Consider the following 26,418-nt stretch of genomic DNA (forward strand, 5'->3'; position numbering starts at 1 on the left):
AGTTACACAACATTTTTTGCTGTTGTCAGTAAGAACGAGAGGCAAGCTCTGTGCGACGGGAGCGCTCCCTGTGTCGGGCAGCGTGCTGCTGCTTGTCTTCTGTTGAATCAACAGATTTCCGTGAGAGCGGAGTTATTACAGCATCTAGGTGAAGCATTTCCAGTGTAACTGCAACCTCTATCAAAATATGTGTTTTCCAGATTAAGTATTATCCACAAAGAGATCATCTTTCTATTTCTTCTTCCCACTTAAAGCCTTCATTTTCTGTGCTTGCTCTCTGAGAGCACATGGCACTGCAGCTCTGCTCTGACAGCGCGGTGTGTTCAGAGTGGGGAAGATAAAATGTCAGAGAGCTTCAAAACATTCACAGTCTACTGCTGGGCTTCTTAAACTTCACCAGGGTTTTGTGGATATTTTCATCTAGACTGCTGGTTTTTGCCCTGGGGATTATGTCGGTAGTGTTACAAGCTCCATGCAGCACAGGTTCAGGGCTTTAAGGACACCAACTTGATACCCACTCCCTACACACAGTGTGAACTTTTGGCAATTGGCTCCTAAAAGACTAGAATGTTATTAGAAAGCATTTGCATTAAAAAGCATCTACAAAACAGAGAGAAACATCCCATGCCTGAAGCCTTGGCAAAAGTCTGCCTGAGCCCAGGCGGGAATCAGCTCCCCAAGCGCCCCGGGCTGTGGGTCCCCCGGAGGAACTGAGACCATCCAGGCTTTGGGGCATCGATATTGGATGCTTTCTGTCATCACTTCAGGTGCAGTGACGGAGTTTGAAAGCTGACATTGAGTTGGGACCCGGATTAGAGAAACTTCCTACAGGAGGGGGATGTGTGCTCTTGGACACTTGTGGTTTCTGTTGCATTGCTTTTGTTGTGCTACTCTCCCTCCTTCCTCTTACAATTGTGAACGCTGTTGTTCAGAGACCACTGTCATCCTGATTATCTGTAATTAGGTGTAGAAATGACTGTCCAGCTAATGGCTATTGCTCTGCAAATGTGTTGCGTTTTTCGAAAGTAATTTTGGAATCCTGGGAAGCAATCACATTTTTCTACCTTTTGAATTTATTAAAAATGAAAAACCAGCCCTGTTTGGGAGCGCATAAAAAATTATCACTCTTCAATAGCAGCATTTATTCCTTGAAGTTAATTGTATTTGAAAATGTTACCTAGACACAAGTGGTTATTTCCTAGCCTACAGCAGTTTACGGCAATGTCACTGTGCCTACTTCGTATGTGAACTGAATGTCCATAGATTGTTGCCCTTATGCAAATGAGAGCAAATGAAGCAGCTTTAGAGAGAACCATTTTAGGATGACGTAGTGTAACTTCTTTTCCATTTTCAGGCTTGTTAAAGAGCTCCAGGCATGGTCACACTTGTCTCAAGTCCGGCTTTCTGTCTGCCCTCCCTCCCTCTGCCTTCATTCAGTCTTTGCCAGTAGCTGCCAGCTTTGCCAAGCAGTTATCTATGAGTTTGTTGGAGGTTTTGTTGCCACTTCTTTATGGCATAGAGCTTAGGTGAAGGAACGGATTATATAGATCTCGATTACAGACTGCAACCCAATTAACTACTTTGTTTTAAAAAATTACAGAAAGTTTAGAGAGTGGTGTTCATCTACTTCGATGCACATCCTTCAATCTCATCTTTACCTTTGCATCTACATTGTGCATCTCTCCTGAAGTCTTGTTCAGCTCACCTTCCTTTGTCCTCTCACCCCAACAAGCTTTTTTTAATTCTTTGGTTGTCTTGCAGAAGCCAAGAATTGTGCCATTGTTTTTGATTAAGAATCACACTTTCCCAGTTATTTCCGTGCACTTCTTGTAAAGATTATAAAGAGATTTCCCAGTAGCCATTAATTCTTCTTAGCCCATCTTCTATGTTTTACAGAGTGATTTTGGAGAGATGAATGTGCTTCAGTTTAGTGTTAATGCAACCTTTTACTGATTTCTGTTGTGAAATATAGGCTAATGTATCAGATAATGCTACCCAGTTCCAGCAGTTTTACTCCTCGCTAGGCAGGCGCTTGCTGTATGAACCCTAATTGCTTACACTGTTTTTAAGACTAGAAAGTAAGTTACATTAATCACTTTTTGCAAATAGTTTCTAAGTTATAAACCATTGATCAATAAAGGTGAGAGAAAAGACTAGGGCCTTCAGGGAACAAGTAATACATTCATTACTGTGAACAAATTCAATACAAGGAATGAATCAATGTCATAACTTGCTAGCAATGTATTACATATTGTCCCACATAATCTAGTGTAGACCAGACTGGTATTTCTTTCATGTGGTATCTGAAAAATGATTGTCCTTCCTCCAGTGAATTGCTGTTTGGTATTTTCTGCGGAAGAGAATATGAAACAATGATGAGAGGGTCAAACGCTGCCATTCCCTGGGCACGTGGCTGGCTTGCTCGAGTTTGCAGCCTACCTGCCAGCATCACTCAGCATACCTATATCCCATATTGATGGGAGCCCTGCAGAATATAATACAGAATGGCAGCCCTGAGCCACTAATACCAACAGCAAGATATGTGCATTGCATATCATGGAAAGGATTGGATTTAAAAAAAAAAAAAAAAAAAAGGCGATTATTTAGAAAGTCAAAAAAAAAAAGGCTGTGCTGAGGGATGCCTAGGAGGATGCACATAAACCACTTACTGTGCAGTGTTAGTCTGGAGACAGATCTCAGTTACCGTTCCCCAGATTGTTTCTTCCATGCGGGGCTCCCCACTGCAGCCCCCGCAGGCAGCTGGCGGGGGCCGCCCTGGCCCAGCCTGTCTGGCAGAAGGGACCCCATCCATCATCTCACTCCTTCATCTCAGCAAGTCTGCCATCCATGAGTACGTGGCATCTACTTCTCAGGTGTGAATAATTTTGAGGGGACCTTTTCTTCCTCTCTTCTCTCCTTAAAACTAGTATGTCCTTTTTCAGAAACCCTGGAAAAGGATCTACTTTGGTCTACACTGTCCCAGTGGCAAGCAAACAACAAAAGTTATGTGCAATTAGTTAATCAGTGAAAGGTTTCATATTCTGGAAAGTCATCCTGCAGGTTTTATGATTGTCTTTTTTGGGTGCCTTCTTTCTGAACTATATAGTACAGCAAAAACCCCAAACAAGACAATTTCTGTATTATTTTCTGAATCTACTTTTACACTACAAAATATCTGAATCAGCTTCAACTTTGTAGTATTATTTTCCCCTATAAAGATAGGAAAGTCACTGAAAGTCTGCTGGAGAAAATATCTATGGGAGGATTTGAGAAAGCATTTTTCTCAGTCTAATCTCTGTATACTACTGAATCCCATCAAGTTTAAAAAAAAAAAAACAAAAAACAAAAAACAAACCAACAAACCGAACCAATAGAAAAACCCCCAAACCCACAAAATTGCTTTCATGTCTGATACGAAAAATGTGCAAAACTAGGAACTTTGTGTGAAGGTTCAACCTACCTGGTGTTTTTATTATTCTTTGTATTCTGTTTCTTCAAGGGAGTGTAACACACATTAGACACACTCATCCCTTTTCACCATCTCATCCCTCTAGATACATTTTGACTTACAATAATTATTGATGAAAACACTTCAAACCTAATCAATGTCAGGGAGACGTTATTTTACAGCGTGTAGTGGAATGGAGTAATAGAGAAAAAATATCATCCTTCAAGCTCTTAGTTGCTGCTGGTGGTAAATAGATTAATACATTCATTAGCTGAAAAGCCAGACAACGAAAAAGTGAGTGAAAAAAAAATTAAATTATTTAATGTGAATAATAAACGCATTAATCAGATAGCATTAGACTCCATCAGCAGAGTTGAGTGCCTTCTGTGCTGACTTCTCATTATTGACTGATTTGCTTGAAGCCCGAATGCTAAAAAAAAACCCTAATCAAATATCAAAACATAAAAAAAATAGTGCAGTACTTTGAGGCATTTTGCACAAAGCTCTTTCATGGTTTGCAGACCATAGGGTTGGGTTCTGGTTTGCTTTGATTTTTGCTACTATGTTGTTGTCACACATGGTGGGATCCCCAGGGGGAGATGGGGCAGTTAAGGCTTCCTCTCCTCGCAGTCCTGTTTCCAAAAAGGGCAAGGTGAGAGGTGTCTGTGCGCCCGCCCAGGCGTGCCAGGGTTGCCGCGCGAGGGCCAGGAGGGGCTGTAGGGCCGTGCTGGCTGGTCAGGCACCCACCTGGAATTCTGCGATGCCAGGGGCTGCCCTCTAGAGCTGGTCCAGGACGTGTGAGCGAAGGGGCAGCACCTCTGGTGAGTGGGCATTAATCCAAGTGGGTAAACAAAGGTTTTTAAAAAAATAATCCGAAAAGGTTATATTCAAAACTGGGTTGGAGCACAGCAGATAGCTGTTAAACATCTTTTTAAAAAAATTTTCTCTTAATCTCTGCTGGTGTTCGTGCTTTGTGATGTGTAGGCAGCGATGGCCAGCCAGGTTTGAGAGCTTGGTGGCCGCCTTGTTGTGCCCCATAAGAGAACTCATCATTTGCTTTGCATAAAACTTTAACGTCTTTCCGGACTAGTGATTAGACTCTATATTGGTTCTAGCAGGGCTCAAGCCTGTCAATAAAGCACAAGATTTGGCTTTGTTGGTGGAAGCTGAGATGTGTCATGGGCATCAGCGGGGTTAACAACTGCCCAGACACTGCTGGAGCTCTCCCTCCCTCCCAACAACTCTTCTTTCAGCAGATTGGTGTCTTGTCCCTCTGCAGTGTAACTCTGATCTCTTTAAAACTGCATTTGAGTGGTTTCCATCTCTGGCTGGAGGGATAAAATACTTTGTGTGCTATTTATTAGTCTCAGTAACAGCAACAAATCAGTGACCATAGCTAATAACAGCAAAAGGTATTAAGGGGACAGTGAGCATCAAGTACAATTTGTATGGGCCTTTAGATGACAATTAATTGTAGCTGGGATTCTGCTGGGGGTTTTCTTGCATTGGGTAGTCACTGAGATAAAGATGGGGTTAGCGCACACTGGTGTGGTTTCGCCATGAGATAAGCAATGGGTTATTTCTCTTGGATTATATCCAAAAGCAGCTGCACAATGCTGAGCTGGATTTCCTATGGCGTGTTCCATCCCTAAGACAGCTATGTTAGTACTGAAGAGCATCACGCACCATCTGTCAGCACTAGTGCCCAAGCTGGCAGGGGATGCCTCTGATTACAACTGATCCAGGAAAATGTCCCCCTTCTGCCCCCCAGCACGGGGCATATTGTCCAAGATGTTTGATTTACAATATGTGACTCTGCTGCGGAGATAGCTTTAGACAGATTCTTCTCATTGTCTTGAAGTATTTTTCTCCATGCTTTAGTTCTCCTTGATATAATAGCAACATTATTTAGCTGCCATTTGCCGTTCTCTGCTTTATAAGGTACTGCTATCTTATTAGGTCAGGAAATTCAATAAAGAATAGAAAGATTACATTAGATCAAATGAGAAGTATACTTTGTAGGAAGGAAGGTCTGACTGAGAGGAGAGGTCAGAACGTACAGAACAGTTTAATACTTAGACAGGTGTGAGGTGAGGCGTGTCTGATTTGAAACACTGCCAGTATGTCTGCAGAGCAAGTAGAGGTTATTGTGGTGTGTGCAGGGACAGTCTTATTAGCATGACTGCAGCAAGAGCAGGGAAATGGGGGGGTGGGCAGGGGGAGCCGCTGGAAGGCTCTTGCAGCACGTGCTGGCACCCGGGTCCTTGCCGTCGCCGTTCCCCCGTCTGTGCTGCCGGGCGAAGGCCGGGGCAGGGATGGCTACCCTGGCACAACGTCATCCACCTCCCACTCCTCCCGAACCAGCGAGTCAGTTCTGCTGCGCGCGTGCGAAGGGACGCCCCGCCAGCCAAGCTGGCCTGAGACCTGCATTTGGTCTCACGAGGTTGTAGCCAGCGAGCCCTCCTCTGAACTAGCTGTTCCTGCGCCACCGTATCGCCTCTGACCTGGGCCTTCTCTGTTCCTTGTTCCTCCCCAGTTGTGTGACACCAGGTGACTAGCGGAGAGCACGTCCCCAGGGAAGCAGCAATTCTACGTTGTGTGAGTTTAACAACCCCTTGGTCCGTTCAGCTTCTAATTGCTTTTGTTAATGCAAACCAGCGAGGCAAGTTACATACCAGATGAGGAGCGATGGTTGGCCTGTCTCTGTCCTTTGGGTCCGCACTGTGATTGGGAACCACAGAAGCTCCGTATCCCCCATTTGATGATGGGTAGCTGTTCCTGGAAGCACTTACACCCCCATGTATTCCTCAAGCTCTGTTGAATATTTATCACCAGTCTCTGAGAGCTGTACACCTTGCACAGCCATTTGGGTGGTTATTTTTATGTTGGTTACTGCACTGCAGTTGGGGTTTCAATATTCAGGCCAGAGGCTGAGGAGGCAAGTGGCGCAATCGCTCCTGCTGGCACACATTCCCTGAATGACCATGCTGAAGTGATGAATTTAAGCTTTTGACACGTTCTTCACGGTAATATTAATAGCAGAGATTACTGCAGATGACAGCAAATTAGATAAGGCAGAGTCCCCCAGTGCTTACTGCCTGCCACTGAATTACTTTTGGCTTTAATATTTCAGTTGATTGAAGAGTGGTGCTTAAAATCTATACAGTGCCCCATATTTTTAACTTCCTCCAAGAAACAGAAAACCAGGCTTGGGCTTCAAATGGGACACTGACAGTCACGTCTGCGCGACCGTCACCTTGGGCAAAACTGATGGAGTTGGACCAGTTAGGGCTCACCAGCTTAGCAAATCGCGTGGAGGTCAGAGACAGGGAAAAGTCACAACTTTTCTTTCAGTTTAGACACCAAAACCTGATTTATAAACATGTATCCGAACAGCATTCAGCTAAGGGAGGTCAGCAAAAAAGTGAGTTTATCAACTCCCTTTCCATAACATATCAGATAGGAGACTTTATGGTAGTGGTGGTAGGGCTCGGGGGGTTTCTTTTAAGTTTGTTTTTCTTTGCTTGGTTTGGCAGGGAGAAGCAAGGGACAGCTTCTTGTGTTTTGAAGTTGATTCCATGAAAATTTTTGGTCTGTACAGGTGGGAAGACACCCCCTCGCAGCCACTGTCTCTAGTTAAATCATCCTAAAACTATAGGAAACTGGAGTGCTTTGTGGGGCCAATGTGAGGGTATCCAAAGTGGTCTTCACGGGGGCGGCAGGGGTTAGCAGGGCACTGTACCTGAGCAAAGGAGCACTGATGTGGCTGACAGCCGTGGCTGCTGCTTCCGTGCTTGAGTGACTGTTTGGCTTTGGGATCCAGAGGTCATTTTGTCACGCTTGCATTTGTCCCACTGTCTGCATGTTATGTCATACGCCAGATCTCCGGCTGTATGGGTAGGCTGAATTAGGTCATCATTTGTAGGATCCAAGAGTGGTATCAGTGCTGTTTTGCTAGAAAATCTCAGCTGTTTTTTCCTGACTGCTGTTGATCAGACGGAGGCTGGTGTGTTCCCTGGTCCCAGTTGTAGATTACCCATTAATTTGATGAAAATTTCATTTTAAAACTCGTTCTCACAACATGACCATAGGTAATTAGCTGACAACAGCATACTGTGTCATGACCATGGGTAATTAGCTGACAACTGCACACAGCTTGCTTGGAGACCACGAATCCTTGTAACAGGAAGAGGTGAGCGCAGGGGCAAGGGTCCTTCAGGACTGTTTTATTTTTGTTGGGACATTGACTGAAGGAAAAAGTTTACAGTGAAGTTCCCCCTCTTCTGTTTTTTGTTTTGTTTGGTTGATTGGGCTGTTTTGTTGATGCTTTGTTTTTGACAAAGGATTTAAATACCTGATCATTGTTTGAATGTGGAGAAGTCAGCATTATTTTACCAGGAAAAGGTATCGCACGATCCTGGACCAAAACGGAGAACATGAATTTGTACATTATTTATACAGTCTTTTTGTGGGCCTGACCTGCATGCAGACACTGGGCGTTCTCCTTATTTGAGACACATAAATTGCAGAGAAGGGCTCAGGTAAAATAAAATATTGGCTTTCCTTGTGTTTACCTGTCAAAAATCTACTCCCATTAAAGCTTGAAAAACCACCAAAAGTATAGATATTAGTAAGAAACCTTCTGTGAATTTTTATTGGGTTCCGGAGGGATTTTATCGTAGCCCTCAGTCAACACCTGGATGTTACAAATTGCTGTGGTTCAGCATGAGCTCTCACAGCGTCAACGAAGCAACATCAGGAGTCAGCCTGGCGCCCGGAGTTTGCTGTGCCACATGAAACAGATGCTGTCTCTCATGGCAAATGCAGAAACAGAATGATTTCTGCAAGCTTTGCATAGTTCTTATTGGACTGACAACTTAGGGAAACTAAGGTTGGAAAAGATAGATATCAACCCCTTTCTTTTGCTGAAACTTAAAAGGAACCTAATAGGGATCTCAGTGTGTTGAGAGCAGGGAAGTTTATACTTGTGACCTAAATTTTTCTGGGTTTTTCTGTTAATTGATGAATGATTTATCTGCATGTACATTTTCCCTGTGTGCTCATTTCCATAAATATAAGAAGAATTGCAAAGGTTTTCCTGGATTTATAGAGGCCTGGTAGAATATTTCTCTCTACTAGTAAATACTATACTTTTTTTAGACAGCTAATGTGACTCTCTTAACTGAATGGATGTTTTGCCTCTCTCTGAAGTCCTGACTGGCATCAGCTGCAGACAGCGTGGTGGTTCTTACAGAGGTTAAAGCAGAATGGAAGGATATGCGGTCTTAGTTTAATGCAATCAACCAAGATAACACCAGTATAAATACAATTATCCACTACACGCTCCATAGGTTGGTCCGATATTGACTGAAGCAGATTCATTTATCAATAAGTTTTATATAACTATAACAAAAATATATATAAAAGGCCTAAAAGTATTGTATTCTGCCTGCCTGAAATAGCAGGTTTAATTTGAAAAAAGAAAACTACAATAGCAGCTAAAGGCTTCTAGCAAATGCTTTGGGGCATTCGGGCCTGTTTGATATCCACTGTAGATGACTACAATTCAGTGGCTGGTGGGTACCTGTGACTACTTGCCTTGTGCCCTCCTCCAGCTCACGCACTCTTTGCCCATCCCTGGGACCAGCTCAGCTCTGGTGCTGCCATTCAGGATGAAGGTGCTGGGGGAAGAAAGCTGGAAGAAAAAACATATTGCTTCCTAGAAACAAACACCAAAGGGAAAGGTTATAACTCTTCCTCCTTTTGTATTTTGAGATGCTGACACTGAGGATTGAACGAAGGTGGGAAGTAGCTCCTAAATCCTGCAGACGTTACAGTCCATGTGTAAATAGATGAACCAGAGAAACCTGGAACCAACAGGGAAGACTGGGGGATGATGAGAGCTGCTTGTTGAAGGGACTGGTTTTCAGAGCCAGGTGTGTGCACTGAGAGAGGCGTGTTCAGCGGTATCAATGCAGTATTGAGTGTAACCCTTCGGGCAGCCCACTGTTACAATTGCTCATGTATGACTGCAAGGTTTGGGTCAGCCACGTGTGAACAACTGTCTTGTGGAATAAGCAGGTGGAAAGCAAGCTGCTCTCTCGCAGGTTCACCTGCTTGGAGAGGCCGGGACAGACCTGACACTGTACTAATGGCCCTTTGAAAAGCCCATCAGGAAAACAGGGCTTGACATTTATGGTATTTCTTAAAGGGATCTATAACTAAGGAGCAAGAAACAGCAGCTGATTCCTTCTTTATGTTGTTTTTAGGTGGAATGATAGTGCCACCTCCTTGCCCCACGGGAGGAAGGAGGCGGTCTGGTGTGCCAGCCTTGCTCCCTGTACCGGGTGTTTGCACGTTAAGGAGAGCTGCCCGCTGCCCAGAGCACTGCTGCCCGCGCCGCTGACCTCGCCAGCACCGAGGCGACGGTGACAGCAGCGCCAGCTGTGATGCAAGGGCTGGGCTGGGCTGGCAGAGGGTGTCCCGCAGAATCCCTGCCCTCCAAGTAACAACACTCAGGAGTTGGTATCAAATAAAGCCAGTAGCTGTGGCTTCTGCAAACCTGCCTCAAAACCCTGCCACTGCCGAGCCTGTGGGGATGGCAGCTCAGAGAGACTCCTGCTGGGTTTTTGCTTGAGTATTGTTAAGCACAGTATGAATTTAAGTCATGTATCATTTATGAGCGTGATCCCCTCTGCAAAGCTTTCCGGTGTTCAGCTTGTAGCATCTGTGCATGGGCTTATCTGAGGAGCTGAGATGGTCTTTATTGAATGCATTCAGTAGTGCCTTTTTGATTGCAAGCCAGCTTGTCTAGGTCTCCCTTAGGAGAAATTGTGCAAAAGTTGAAATCTGGATTAGGAGAAATCCATGTAAATGCCTTTACAGTATATTTTCTCTTGACTTTTTTTTTTTATTGTGTACTTTTATTTGTCTTGGCTTAGGGACACTGGCTATGTTTGCTACTTGATATGGTTACAGAAAAGCATGTGAACGTGATTTCAAACAGCCTTTGGCCTCATGATATTTTAGTGCTTTTTCAGAGTAATTCCAATCCATAAATTTACACTATGATCTGTAAGTTCAAGTGTCATTGATTGCAGTGACAGATGCATAAGTGCACCTGGGGACTGAATCAGAAATAAGGGACTTTAGCTATTGGCAGAGCGGAGGTGTCCTCGTTTCCCTGTCAGCTTGATTTGCTTCTGCAACTCCTTCTTCCAGATGAGTGAAAAAAGATGTTTATTACATGAGTATATGCAACATTATAACTAAACATGCTATTCCAGGCAGGACATCGCAGCTATGGCTTAAGCTGTCGAAATTTGCTATTCTGGCAAAAAGAGCACCTGCCTTTGCCAACTTCATAAAGCACTCACTGTGGAGGTTACTCGGGAGTAGCTGAGAATAGAGGGATTTCTCAGCCTCATTTGTTTCCCTGTCTCCAGGTGCATGAAAAGCTTGATTACGAAACATCAGGAAAATATGGTTTGTGAAATCAGCTTGCGTGTGGAAAATTCCATATCTGGGATGAGAGCTGGGTTTCCCACTCAGAGGACAAGTGTTAAACTCACTTCATCTATCTCAGAGCCTCAAGACTAACAGTGACACATTCGCAGCCATGAATGTGCCTCCTTTCAAGGGGCACAGATTGGTATGCCTAGGCTGTACGTCCTCTTCATTCAAAAGTAGGTTTCATTATACTGGGCAAATTGCCTTCAAAACACAGGGAGTTTCTGTAACATTGCTATTTGTTCAAATCCTTACTGTAGTAATAACCAGATCGGCTTGCATGGCTTTTAAATAATTCATGACTTTGTGCTGGGCTGTGTTCTTCACCAGAAAATGAGATTTTCATATAACAGTTCTTACAGATGATCTGTCTTAATTGTGGTAGCTATCCCTTGTCATCAGTGGTTGTGCTGTTTGATCCTTAAAATCCTTTAACTCTGGTTTCTTTCTGGGACTTTTGGATTCAGTAACATTGCGAGGAATACCGTAGGACTGTGCTCACATCTTGCATTGGGAGGTTAGGTGGGTCTGGCTCTTTACATCTCTGCTCAGCTGGACACCAAGGGTGATGTTTTTGGCACTGTACCCTTGAGCCTGTGTGCACCCCTACCCATTGAAAAACAACAGTTTGCAGCAGCTTTAGTAACATCCCTGCAGTCAAAATATTTATGAAGCGCTTCTGATGTACCGGGTAGAGAGATGCACTCCAAGCCTATCAGGTAAATAGATAATAACAATTTGATTGTGACAGAGGGTCCACAGGACATTGTGGTGGCACCCAAGTTGCGGTATCAGGATAGGCTCTTTGTGAGACCAAGATGGACTGAAGGAAACAAGAGATGAGGATTCTACAAAGCCAGAGCTTAATGAATGTTGATTTGCTTTACATGAGATATTCACATCAGCCCCTGCCATGTTGGGTGGAAGGTGCATTTACAGATTAGGTGAACATTACCATTTAAAACTACCAATCCAGGCCAGGTGGGGAAAGGAAAGGCCTGGAGCTGAGCACACCCAACTCGTGTGCTTGGTCAGGGTGAGCAGCTGAGAAGGGAAACCCAAGGGTGGAGTAAACAATCAAGCTGAACTGGGATTTTGTGTCTTACTGGTGCTCACTCATAGCTTCTCTTAATAGAATCGCTAAAACAACCTTTACCTGAAATATTAAGCCCTAAAGATTTGCTGCCACAGTAAATATTACACTTGAATTGATTAGGTGCACTTCAGAAATCAAGCCACATTCTTAATAGAGGAGCGGTGCATATTTTCAGTGTTTATCATACTGTATTAGATGTTTAATTAAAAAGAGGTTCCCAGAGGATTAGCTAGCTTCATGTTGATGGAAGAAGCAGATCTGTTAGCAATTTTTGGCAGGTAATTATAATGTGGAACTGGATGGCTTGAGCTGAATATTTTATGAAAGCAGCCCTAGTTGGAATGAAGAGAAATATAATCACTCTTTTTGCTAGGGGAAAAAAAAAAAAAAAATCAAGTACACACACCTGTTTGCTTCTGCAGGTTTGCTAGCTTGGTAAATTAGGAAGGAATTAGTGTCTATATTATCCAGATTACTGGGCTGAACCCCACAGCAGGGAGCGCAGGAGTTGGCTGATGGCTCTCACTGCTTGCACTTCTGCAAACACCTGCTCTTGCGTGTTCCTCGGGGAGCTGGAGGGATTTGATTTCCATTGTCTCCTCTTATGTTAGATTAAGCCAGATCAGTGGGACGGGATGTAGCCCTGCGTGTGAGAGGTAGAGCACGGCTGGAAAAGAAAAGCTTCTTCTTAGATAACTTGCTGCTTGTCTGGGCGTGATTTTCAAGAATTTTCTTGACATCAGAAGAGGTTTTACCCAATGTAGCCACCATCCACTGATCCCTTTGACATCCCTGTGGCTGAGCAAACTCATCCCTTACCAATGTTCGTTGATCTTAATACCACGTGTGGCAGCAGGTAGATGGTGTGAGAGGAGACAAACAACAATTTGGAGAGCAGAGCAGACTTGTTTCTGAGACAGCCTCAGCCCAGACCCCTCGCCACCAAGCTGCTCCTGCACAAGGGCTTCCATGGCAGATCTTTTGGATGGATTGGGACATGGCACATGGCACATGCCACATGCCACATCCATTTGCTGATGCTCATGTTGCTCATAATGCTGCAAATGAACAGGTTTTATTGGATTAGATCATTAATTCTCTAAGTCCAGCAGCAAGCCTCTGCCAGTGGCTAACACCTGAGGTCTCAGAGAAGAGCAGAAGGAACTGCTTCGGCTGTGCTGCTGGGAATCTTCTGTATATTATCGGTCTGCAAAACAAAGTATTTAGTCTAATGACTTCCCCAGGAGCAGGCTTGTGTGAGGCATTCGTGAATGCAGAAATTATTTAATGCAGCTCTATCTAATCACTCAGTGACTCCATGGAAATGAGAGAGCTTAAGAGAAAGGTGCAAGAACTCAACCCTGTGTTGACAGGTTTGTTAGCATTACAGTCTGAATATATTTTTTTAATTATTATTTTATTCACTGCAGCATCAGCTGTCCCTGCTCTCAGCACACCCCTGCACAGTAGGGGATGTTTGCATGAGAGCATGTTTCCCCGGGCCGTGCCTGGGGGTGTGCAGCCGTGGGAGCTGCCAAATCCAGGACACAGTTGCTGAAGCTGCCCATGAGCACTGGCTGGAGAGTTTAGAGAAGCCCTGAAACATTGGGCTCAGCATTTTATAGGCATTAGGCTGAATGCACTGATATAAGGAGAAGGAGAAAACAGATGGGAGAAAGCATTTATGAAGCAGCTGCCTGTTAACCAATCATTTGGTACATTTCCTTCAGTTCTTTTCATTAAGCCACAATATGTGGATGTCTCATTTTCTGTGAGATGCATTGAATGTTCAAAAGACTCGGCTATAATTACCCAAATGCTGAAAGAGCAGAGACATGCACTGTGTCAGGAATAGTTCTCTCCCTGTGTTTTGGAGTACAACAGCCCGATACAGCACCCTTCTTCCACAACTATCTCTTCTTTCTGAATTCTTTTCAATGTTTAACAGAGTAATGAGTTGAACTGATGATTTTCAGTGAATATTATTTAAATCTGAGAACTCCCTACGGAGGGTTTGGTTTTGGGTCTCAGACCCACTGCTGTCAGCTCAGTCTGGTAACATGGGATTTATCAATGTATAGAATAAAACTTGCCTGGTTGTCTGTGATCTCTATTACAGAAGACAGTTTGAGCTTTCATTCTGACAACAGCAGGATACGGTCACATCTTTGCACTGATCTGACACCTCTTGTGTCTGCAGTTAAAAATACAGGACTGAATTTTTGTAACTACTCAGAATGGTTATGTTTATTTTCCTTTGTTGCACAGTTTGTTAATGATGTTATGTTAATGATACTATGCTAATGACTCAGACTTTCCCTGTTGCCTGTGCACCTCAAGTTCCTCACCAAAACACACGCTGGCACTGCCAGGGATCTGTGCCACAGGATTAGCAGGGATAGAACACATTGTGTGGAGCACATCTGTCCTGGAGCAGGACGATGAGCCTGGCTTGGTTGTGCTTTCCTGGCCCAGGAATAGGCTGGGAGGTGCTATGAAGCTCCGGTTCTCATTCCTCATCCTCTTAGTCCACCTGTATGGTATTTGACTTGCAGTGGTCCCAGGCAGCAGAAGGGAACATCATTCCCACTGTTGGTGGTTAATATAAGCAGCTCCCTTGGTGCCTATACAGACAGGGAGATCAGGTACTGAATGAGATGTGCTTTGAGTACACTGATAAACAGGAAAGAAATTATAGTGGATTCCAGGCAGAAAGGGCTTTTGTATGACAGGATGTAATACACCATCTTTCAACATGCAGTAAAGGTAAGAAAGCCTCTCTGTTAATGTTTGAAGTTTCCATGGTGTGAATTAAGGCCTCGGTTACCAAGTCCGCCTGCAGGATGCTCTCATGGTTTTCAAACTGAGGTTTTGAAACCTAATTCTTTACACACAGAGTAGGTGCTGCCTGACATAGTGATCTGCCAGGCACCCTGTTTTTTCAGATGCCCTGAGATCAACTGGAAAAGTAAACTTGAAATTTTGTAACCTGTGCACACTTGCGCTTCCAGCAAAATTTCCAAAGTGTTTTATTCTTTCTGTGGTTTTTGATTTTGGAGTGAAGGGGAGAAATACTCAGCTGCTGGCAACTGTCAGAACTTCATTAAGATTAATACAGTCCCATGGAGCTGTGACAACTTCTACCAGTTAAGTAGTACATGAAGGATCTCTTTAACCGTCTAGCACAGTGAACTCGAGATTGATTTCAGTTATTTCTGAAAGCTTTAAATATATTAATGTGAGAAAATAGTATCTTTCTTGTGATCTTCAAACAGACGTGGTAGTGTAAGGGTGTGCAGAAAGTCCGTTTATCGGTGTCCATCTCACTTGCCAGACAGGCTGGTGTCATCTTCTAATGCCAAGCTCTCCTGACTTGCCTTGTTGATGACTCAGATCAATCATTAGCTTCTTACTAGTCTTAGTCATTAACCTTATTAGTTTTTAGAGATCATTAGAGAGTCTGAGACAATCTGAGGATTCAGTAGCCTTTTGTGGCAGTTACGTCCCATGTTTGTGCTGCACCCAGAGAAACCAGGATGCCTCCAGCTCATGAGAAAGCTCTGCTCTCCAGTGACCAGCACAGGAGGGTGATTTTTACCGCTGGGGTTGTCTTTGGTCCCCAGACACACGTCACTTCAGCTCCTCTGTCAGTGCCAGCAGCCCACCCAGCTCCCCTGTCGCCTTGTGCCCTACTCTCCTGAGCTGGAAGCCGGGACCCGCAGCCTCATTGCAGGCGGCGTTTTCTGCGCTAGGAGCAGCGGGAGGTTTGCATGTGTGAAAGGCTCTGGCTCCTGAGGAACGCAATTACCATTGATCAGGCTGAAACAGAGATGTGTGCTTTGAGTTTAGCTTTTCATGCAGGTATTGTTATCTGCTGAATTCATTAACTCTGCAGTGCAGCTCAGGGTGCTTTAAAAAATTTAAATGGAATTGACTGAAAACCAAAACCTAAATACAGATGAGTGTTTTTTACCTCCAGTGCTCCCTACAATTCTTAGTCTGGAGCTAAAGCAGCAGCAGTAATTTTCCCCACCTCCTATGGATAACGGTCTGCTACGTTAAAACGCAGCTCGGTTGTGTGTCTGTGTCTGCATTTCCCTGAAGAAAGGCAGGATCCACCTGCACAAGGGATAGGGCCAGCGCAGAGAAGGAGCTGGTGGCAAGGCAGGAACTGGCGCTCAGGAGAGGTGAGATTGCTGTTTGTCTGACAGCCACGCCAGCATGCGGCAGGTTAAAAAGCTGCAGGGCTGCTATGAACAGAGCTTTGCTTTTGGCCACAACATTTCTACCACGTTTCTCACACAAAGTCTCTAATGGTTTCTGATGATGGAGCTCTTCTTTCTGTGGACGTACTTGTAGGAAGTTTCTCCTCTGGCTACCGCTCATATATTACCTGTTTTCATGGCACCTGCAGGAGTTTAACTGTCCTTGAGGCCCATCTGCTTTCCCCACCCGCAGACCAAGTTGGCTGGACTGAGCTGGAATGTGCAGAAGTTGTTATGGAGGGGTGATGAGGAGGCACGCAGAGAGGGGTATCTCCTGGAAAGCTCATTTCCAGAGGAAATGAGGCCCCTTTTCCTTTTTCCTTCTGGTTGTTTGCAATGTCTAAAGACTGAAGAGGCGGATATCTCCAAGGTGGGAACACGCAGCCAAAGAACAGGGGATGAGCCTCAACAGACCAATTTTCCCCATCCTGCCTGTCATGCTGTAAGAAAACACTGCAGCTGAACAGCACTACCTGGGAGCTGGTCAGACTGGTGATGGAGGAAGCCTGGACTGTGCTAATATGAAAATAGTGTAAAAATCAATTCTTTCCCTTTTTCAATAACACCATCCATACATACAAAGGCAGAGTGCAGAGTCATGTCTACTGTTAGCAGCCTGATCTTTCCCAGTGCATTTAAAGATGTCTCAGCCAGTGACCTGGTGCCCACACAGTGAGGAGCTTTTCTGTTCCCTCTGCACACTGTGCTCTGGTCTCATGTTACTAGAAAATTACTGATTGTGCAGAATCTGGAACAACAGATACATGGCTGGATTATCAGAGACAGCACATTGTGCAATCAATATTTTTTCTTCCGATTCCTGGAGACAGAATAAGCAAAATTCAACCAGGGATAAGATACTGTAGCTATAAAACTGGTGCTGGACTTACCAAGATACCATAAATGTTTTCTGCTCTGATTACAATAAAACCTGTGCTGGATTTACCAAGATACCATAAATATTTTCTGCTCTGATTACAAGTATAATATGATTACTTCTCAGTGCTTCCATAAGGTAGCTTTACTGTATGCATTGTACAGGGTATTTACATTTTGTTTCAATCACAATATTTTGTAAGGTTGGAAATAAAAAAAAAATATAGTGATATTTGAGGATATTATAAAGTTTAAGATACTTACGGTCAAACTTTTAATAGCTCTAAATTCTGCTGACAGGGCTCGGGCATTGCTGGCTTCAACAGAAATTAAGTGGTCCCTGCATCTGAAGTTTGAGTTGCTTTTTAAACATCAGTTAAAATGTTTTGTTAAAATACTAAAATAATAATAGATATTCTGCAGTTGGTATAAATCATTACCACATCTATCTGATTGAAACTGTGTCTTCATGAGAGTGAAAAAGTTTTATTGCCAGCTTGTTGTTGCGCCTCTACATCACAGCCTTATTGCCTGGGTACAGGTTATTATCAAATCCACTTATGTATAAGCTAGTTACATGCCTGAAATATTAGTGCCTGCCACTGTATTTCTATAAACAAAGATATATATTTTTAGAAACTAAGAAAGATGTATGCAGTCAATACTGGGACTGGTTTGTATCTTTATTTTTTTTAAATATGTGGGCTAATGTAAAGCGAACTATGTTTCCTTTAATTTTGTAATCGTTTAGATCCTGTTTATCCTTTCTGTCAAGCTATGTCAATCCTGAATTAATTAGTCCCGAAGTAGTCCAGAATAGACAAACAAAGGAAAAATGTTGGTTGTCCTTTCTTAAAAGAGCTGGGCTTTTCTTTTGTATTTTGAGCGGGACTTTCCAATACCATTCAAAAGCATTCATTCTAAAAGATGAGAAATTTCCAGTAGCTAGTGGTAATTCAGAGCCAGAGCTGTCTGTAACAAGAGAATCATCATAAATAGAATATCCATCAATAAAGCATGTTTGTAATGGCACTTTATTGTTGTGGAATAAACCACAGAAACGTGGCCTATATGTGAGACGCCAGCATAGCCATGCCAGAAGGCAGTGTGGGGAAATCTGAGTCTCAAACTGCCATTTAAGAGCAAACGTCTTCATGTTAAAAGAAATAAGTCTTAATAAGCATTACTAAAATTAGTGTGATGAAGATTAGGCTGACCAAGGGAAGAAGAGACTGTAATTAACAGGACAGTCTCTTGAGTTTTGCTGAATTTATTTATCAGGTCTGGCAAATGCCCACTTCCTTCCTGAGCAGATAAACAGGGTAGGTGGTCAGAGGAGGAATGCTGGTGCACCTGCCCCAGGCAGCTCCACACTCGGTTCAGAGGGGCCATGCGCAGATCATGGGTCCTGCAGGCACCATCAGACAGGTCTGTGTCATCTCCTTTTAAATACCTTCCTCCACCAAAATTTCAGAGAGGAGCATGAATTATTGCACAAAACATGGAAAGGTATCCTGCAGGCAGGGAAATCTGTAGCTCCTACTGTGTTAGCTATTTCTGTGCTATACTGAACACAGATTTGAAATGTAATGTGGTAATTTTAATAGAAAGCCAGCTAAGAGCAAGAAGGTAGCAGTCACATTATCAAGGGCTTACATGCCACATTGGCCCTAATCTGTACAAAAATGAATCCCCAATAGTTTGGTTGGCACAAAGGTCCTGCTCCTCTTATCCAACTGCTGTACCTATTAGGGCTCAGTGCAATATTGTTCTGCAGTGTTTGTTTTTCCTCTAAACCTTGAATACATAATACAGCAAAACCACCCCTGGCAGACACCTGTATTGCCTCTTCTCTTCCTTCCTATTTCTGCCCGGGGGGGGAACGTTCATCCCCAGCCAGCTTCTCACAGGATCGACCCTGGTCCAAAGCTGGCAAAGGGTTTGGAGTATTCCCTTAGCATCCTTGGGCTCGACAGCTGGGGGGTGGAAGGAGGCACGACCAATTTATTCTGCTGCTCAGGTTAAAAAAAGCCAGAGCACCGGTTAAGTCTTAAGGCAAGTCTGTAAGAGTGCTACAAGTGTTAATGCAGGGACTTGGTAGCCGAGTTCATAGCACAGACCTAAATGACAACATACAGCTTTCAATATAGGATATTTTTGTGAGAAAGCCAGAATGCAGAAAGCTAGTGATGTGTATGCATGGTATGTATTACATAAATCTTCTGGGCATTTCTGGCCCATAATATCAGCTGTAATCATTAAAATTACAGCTTAATTATCCGCTTGGGCACAGGTACAAAATAATAATCCTGCCTCACTTGTCAAAACGGAGATGATGGCTGATGGCAGCCGTGTGATTCCCTCTGCCCCAGCCATGAATTTCATTAACTCTGTCAATGCGACAACTGCCAAGTCCTGCTATTGACAGCAACTCCATGGTAAATTTGCTAAATTTCTTGGCTTGTGCTGCTACTCAGCTGTCTTATAATGCAAGGATATTTTAATGAATCCCAGGGCCCAAATGATCTCTTCCATAGAGCCTATTTCATAACTTCTCAATCTTAGGCAATATATAGAAATTAGTAATTTGGTTCTTGAAGGGAGCAGAGAATGCACCAAGTTCACATCCCCAGTAATGCATGGCTCAGTGCTCACCGTGATACAATCGTTTATCAGTGACAATACTGGAGGCAGTTTTTAAATTCAGCACCTCTGCCATTTCTGAGATGAGCACTGCATGTTGCTGGGAGGACTGTCAACTGCTTGGTACCAAGTCATTTGATACATCTGTTTGTAATTCTTAATATCAGTTCAGCCCTTTTTCAAACAAGTCTAGCTTACTTCTTTAATCACTATGTAATCTTGATACAGGCCCTCACTCAATAAATAATACATGCACAGCGTGCTTTCTCAGATAACATCCCAATCTTGAGTATTTGCTAATGTTTTTAATGAAAGACGGTAGTAATGGTTGAGACTGCAAGCATCGGAAGGGAGGGAAGAAGGAAAGGTGTTTGGTGTCACAGCCACTGCCCTACAGAAAAGGGTGTCTGGGCTGGCTGTGGACCTTGATGTGTTTCGGTGTCCTCTGTCCCTTCAGTTGCCAAGCCAAAGAGGCGTGGGCAAAGAAGCAGGATTATTTCTTAGATGATAACCACCTTGGCAGAAGGTATCAGAGGGTAACTGGAGGAGTGCAGACTTGGCGATGGTTGTCCCTCTCTGATTTCCCCTGGTATCGGTAGCCTTTCTCCGAGGGGGGAGGCTGCAGAGGCCAGTGCTGCACAGCCTGTCCTTCCCAGGGCTGATTCCCCACCTGCCACACCAGTGGCTATGCTCTGAAAGCCTGCTGTAGCCAGGGGGGAGAGCTTTTGTTCTAGGTGAGCTACTTTGGGCAGTAGTTATGGTAACACAACTCTGATCAGTGAAAATTGAAGTTTAGCACACGGCATACACTGCCAGAAATGACTGTGCGATGTTTACAAATGCTGACAAATATTAGCAAATACCATGCGTATGACTGTTACTGTGATCCACTCTCTAACAGCCATGGTAGACTTTTTGGAGATAGGTTTGGGAATAGCAAACATCGATCTGAATCTTTCATTACTCCCTTGGTGCTTTGACACTTTACATCTATCAGCTACTCTTACCTTTATTTAGCCTATTTTTGCAGCTTTGAAAGACATGTTGTTGGGTTTGCCATGTGTGACAGGTTCCTATTCTACCTTTTAAAGAATTCATTGGACTGCAGTGTATTGCTTTAATTCAGAGAGATTATTGCTTATATCCTTTTTGAATTACACGTACATGGCTAACAGATCATTTCAGATAAATGTAGATTGTAAATGTAGTAGCACTGCTGACAGTCTTCTAGTCAAACATATGGCTGTGGACAATGAGTTACTACTCTCTCTTAAGATGAATAGAGCAAGTTTTCATTTGGTATCCAGCAGGATACCAGTAGGGTTGGGGCAGGCTCACAGTAAGTAAAGCAAAAATAATCAATATGACTCTGGGAATAGGACTTTTTCAGAAAGAATGACTTTATTATCCTTGAAATAATTATTTTAATAGACTCCCTGTGGCCTACTAAAGGTGTGTTTGGGTTTGCATTCTTGCAGCTAAATCAGGGAGATATCCATCAGCCCCAGTTAAACATGTCATCTGTAGTTGTCTTTCCAGGTGCTAAAGCCCATCAACTTCTAATGTGGTTGATTATTAAGGAGCTTTTGATGTGTTCATGCTTCTCCTGGGCTGAGCAATGAAATGCCCATAACATTTAACGTAGTTGTTTGACATTTAAATGTCAGTTAAAAGCCTTTTCTTGAGCTAGTACCATTTCCAGAGGGACGTGTGTTTCATTATTGAGATGGCCACACAAATAGCTAGATAATGTGACTGTGATTTCAGGTCCTTGCCACAGTTTTGTTCTACAGAGAGAGAATTTAAAATTAATTGTTCCCAGGACCTACATAACTGATGGAGTTGGTAATGACTGTTAGAGCAGCTGCTGTGTGCAGAGGCAGGTGGGGACAGGCACTGGGAAGGTTTTACTGTCTGTATTGGAGAACCATGTCGCCCTTATGAAATATTGCCAGGAATAATTGGGAAAATGAGATTTATTTTCCAAACACTTAAATTGCTACTGAGCAAAAATCTGCTTGGAAATAATAAAGGACCACAGCATTTTATGCTGTGACCATGGGATAAACCTCCTTAGTGACCACAGACCATAAATGTCTTGTGTGTTGGTGGCTCTGTTTTAGCTTTAGAAGCTTGTTCCTGAGGCAGGTGCTGGGCAGAAGGGGAATGGTAGAGGAGGGGCACCGACCAACACGGAGCCGCTCGCAGAGCTGCCCTAAGTCTTAGTGCCTGAGCACAGGAGGCTGCTTTGAGACAGGTCTTCCAGCAAGGCTCGACACATCCTCTGCCTGTGTGGTTTCTCTTTGGGCATTACCACCTGAGCGGCTCTGAGCGGTTGTCTGCCACCCAGAGAGACAACGTTCCTTACTTCTCTTAGGCAATAAAATGGTTACAGCTCCACTGCAGGGGAATGACAATAGAGCCAAGACCAAAATTTGCCCTTCTTATTTTCCATTCAGCAGCATTCTCTTTAATTTTTAATGATTACAGATTACCCTATTCATGAGGCTCCTGTGGAATTATCAATAATGTATGCACGTTTAGTGGGGGACAGGTGATGTCATCTGTCTTTTTCAAGTCTGAGATTATAATGTTAGATGTGGTACTGACAGTTTGAAATCCTTTATAAATGAATTAAATTGCTTTGTAACATCTAAAGAGAATAAGCTGTACTTGATCAAAACTGTTCCTTTCAGAGTTAATAAATAAAGTAATAATACAATTGTTGATTTAATTGTTTGAGGTTTGGAATCAAATTTAGGAAGGAAAAATTGAGCATAGGTGTGAACTCCTGTTTCTAACAGCTGTTTTATCTTAGAAGGATCTTGGGCTCCCTTTCCATAGAAGAAGAGTTAGGTTGCATTGAGAAACAGCCTGATATAAAATGCAAGCTAAAACAGACAAACCAAGGAAATTAAGCCCAAACTTCCAAAAACTACTTTGATTGAAGTTCGCTTCCAGTGAACTACTTAGATAGTATCAGCTTGTCCAGGCATACACTTAGGGAGAGGCTGTGCCTGTTCCTGTGCTGGGGTAATGGTGCTGCTTGGCCATTTTCGTTGTACGTTGAAGGTTAGGGTCAGTTGATCAGGGATCGCTTCTTACTGAGGACTGCGGTAAGCAGAGTTCACTGTGAAATAATTAATGTTAAAAGTACATTTCTGAAGGTTGCTTTCTTTCTGCTTACTAAAAGGGATCCTTAAAAAAAGAGAATAGACAGTTCCTTGGAGTTTCAGTCTGTCTGTCCATGAATACCTCCTCACACTTATTCAAAAAGACCCAATTTATTTTTGTCTTCCAGGGGCAAATATCATCTGTTCTTGTTTAAAAATGTTTCTCTCAGGAAATCTGTGCAAAGTCATTGGCGCGTGCTGGCAATTTAGAGGTGTCAGTGCTCCAGGGAATTAGGAGATGCCCCATTCATTCTTGCAGCACAAGCACGCTGTTCTATACTCCCTGCTTATGTAGTCTCGTAGATCAATTCCAGACAAATCAAGGTAATTAGGAAATAAGAATGATCTATCTGAGACCATAACTGTTTGAGATTTCAAAGAATATACCTTGCCTTACTCATCCTGTTATTCTGTCTTTTTTATTACCTCCTCTACAGAGTTAACATGGTAAGGATGTGATCGCGAAGTATGAAACAGTGGGGTTCTTTTTGAGCTATGCCAATTATTAACTTTCCTCTGTTTATGAAGGAAATAAATCCTCTGGTTTATTAGTTTGGGTTTTGGGAGTGTTTCTTGGTTTTTGTTCTGTTAAGCTTTTCCAGTGTTGCGTCCAAATAGAACTTGCTGCTTTATATTGAATCCTAATTCATGGCTGGATCCTAAGAACGACTACAGAAGGTGAAGGGGATCTCTCATTTCATTTGCAAACCTTTACTTGTCTAGGACAGTATTAACTCAATAGTAAACTAATATTAACTCAATAATAAACTCAGTGAAATATTTCTAAGAGGTAAGCTGTAAGCATAGGATGAGGGAGAAGGAAAGGAAGGCGGGGAGCAATCTGAATGTCTGAACTCAAGTCTGGAAAGTAATAGCTTGAATTTCTCTTTGCGTTTTATTTATTTATTATTTATTCCACCTGTGCAGTCATTGTTAACACTGCCACAGTTAATGAATGTGATCAGTGTTAACCCTGTTCTCTGACAGTGCAAGTAAGTCTTATACACCTTTCTTCTCCCATATTATATTTTGCGTAAGCACTGTTAAAATATAGCTATTCACTCAGTGCCATCTATGCAAAACAGAAATGCAAATCACTATCCTAGAGGCAATTCAAAGGAACATTGAGTACTGTACACTTTTTAATCATCTTCTTGTTACTTTTACCATTAGCAACAATAATTACTACCATTAACAACAACTGTGTGTGGTTTTAATTTGGCAGTATCTACTGCTGTGAGGGAAAGGGTCAGGGCACAATATTTAGAAATACAGGAATGACTGTCTGAAAGAGAGCAAGGAGGTTTTAGCATTCAAATTAATTTTGTGTGGGGATGAAACTAAGAAATTCTGTAAAGTGGTTAGATTTATAAAAGGCAGAGCAGGCCTGTGGGCAGAGCCAGCAGCTGCACCGTGGAAGGTGGGATTGAATCTGGTTCTGCTTGGCTTGTCCCAGGATTTGCCCTGCTGTCACCCAGGTCAGCCACCAAGCCAGTGAGCAGTAGTGTAGAGGTGCAAATCAGGAGCAGACCTAGTAATGTTGATGCAGGAGTTAATCCAGCTGTATTACAGTTCATGGGAGTAACACAAGGAGCAAGAAAGCATTTTACTGCAAATACCTTGCAGTATTAATGGAGTTCAGAGACAGGCGCACAGCATTTGCACCTCCGGGCCATGACTAAATTAATTTTGGTTCTGAGCCTGTCCTTCCTCAGCACATAGCTTCTTTTTCATATTTCTCTACTAAAGCATGAGTCTGAGCTTTTCTACCAGCTTTAGCTCAAAAGCATTCAAAATACCTGTGGCTTCAAAAGTAGGTGCTGTCAGAAACAGGACTTTTGACTCTGTCTTCTGGCTCTACCCATCGCTTGCAGGTGCAGGGAGAGGGCTGCTAAACTTTTTCCAGTTCCCCTCTAAAACATAGGCAGATTTTTAATTGCCTTGTTCTTTGTTAGTTCATTTAATTCCTGGTTCCCCATGCTATTCAATAGTAATTTGCAAAGGCTAGGGTTAGCTGTATTAATTCATTCTGCATAACTAATCTTACCTAATTAGGAATGTAAAAGTTCTGAGCTGTGACTGGGCTAGCGTGGCCAGCGCTCTGGGTGCTCCCTGGCAGAGAGGCAGCTCCACGCAAGTCTCCATCCCACCTCCCTTGGGCACCTATTTTAGTAGGAGATGAATCACTTGCGTTTCCTCTCCTTTTGCGTGGAAAGAACTTGGATGACTCACAGACACTAGCAAAGTGCTGAAATGTTAGAGACCCTGGTTAAGCTCATCCCTGAAAGCTCCTTCAGAAGCAGGTATTTTCAGCGACCAGCTTGATTGGCTTATTTTGGAGGAGAGGCAAGGGAGAGGAGTATTTCTCGCTGCAGGTGTCAGTGTTAGGGCATGGGTGGGCCATCCCCACCAGGCCTGGCCCTCGGCTGTGAGTAGCATCGGGTTGTGGTTCTGCACCACAACGTAAACTCCGTGCCTGGGTTGCAACGGCCTCGTGCCTGGGTCTGGTACTGATCAGTTAAGCATAACCCCAGCAGCTGAAACGTAAAATCCCTTTCTAGTTCTAAGGAAGGCTTACAAGTGCCTCCTGGATTGCAAGGGGAAGAGGTAGAAAGATGTGTGTGTTCCTGCAGTATGGGATTGTTGTTTTCTTTCTCTTCAGCCCCATCTTGTAAACTCTTCTTTGGGAGGGAGCAAAAACCATTTTGTTTAATTTATTGTCTACTAAATATATCAGTAAAGGGAATTGGAGGCTGTGGTTGCTGCATAGGTACTATGAAGCCTCATTTCAGCAATGCTTTTCAACCTGCTGTTGCAGGTCCCAGACATGTGTCTGAGTGCTTTGCTGAGCGGGGGCAGTAGGAGACGGCGGTTCCCACGGTGGGGCTGATGCAGTGGGGCAGGTTGTGTTGGCACCCTTGGGTGCCTTGCTGCTGTTACAGAATTAGCTAGCTGTTCAAGGATGTTTCTAGTCCCAGTATGTGTTTTCATCATGGCATTTGTCCCGGATGTCTTAAACTTGCTGAAACCCCAAAAATCCCCCAGGCGCATCTGTTTTTATTGCTTAACGTCCTTTTAGGTGTAGATGTAGTCTGCTAAAACTACCTTCTCTTTGTATGATTTCTACTCTAGTGCTCCTCATTACTATAGATTCTTTTCTCTTAAAAATTAGTTAAGATAATCGTTCCTTTTACAGCCCACACTTACCTTAAAGATTTTAGTTAAGAGCTATGAAGAAGCATTTCAACATCCAAAGCAACAGGAGTATTTGACAGTTCTGATGCTGAAGAGATGCCTGAGCCCCCTGAGGCAGGACCTGCTGCAGGCTCCTCAGCTCGCTGAGCAGGACTCTGGGCCAAGCTCCTCAGTTTCTTCCCAGGCCTGAAATAGTATTTCATCACAGATGAA

General features: G+C 43.4%; 1 protein-coding gene across 5 annotated transcripts in view; it reads left to right on the forward strand.

Moving 5' to 3' along the window:
- KCNIP1 (potassium voltage-gated channel interacting protein 1) overlaps positions 1 to 26,418 on the forward strand; it is a 445,272-nt gene that overhangs the window by 201,869 nt on the left and 216,985 nt on the right. The gene's annotated exons all lie outside the window — the stretch shown is intronic.

The sequence above is a fragment of the Tyto alba genome, unplaced genomic scaffold (genome assembly GCF_018691265.1).
Source record: "Tyto alba isolate M040663 unplaced genomic scaffold, T.alba_DEE_v4.0 Super-Scaffold_17, whole genome shotgun sequence".
NCBI lineage: Eukaryota > Metazoa > Chordata > Aves > Strigiformes > Tytonidae > Tyto > Tyto alba.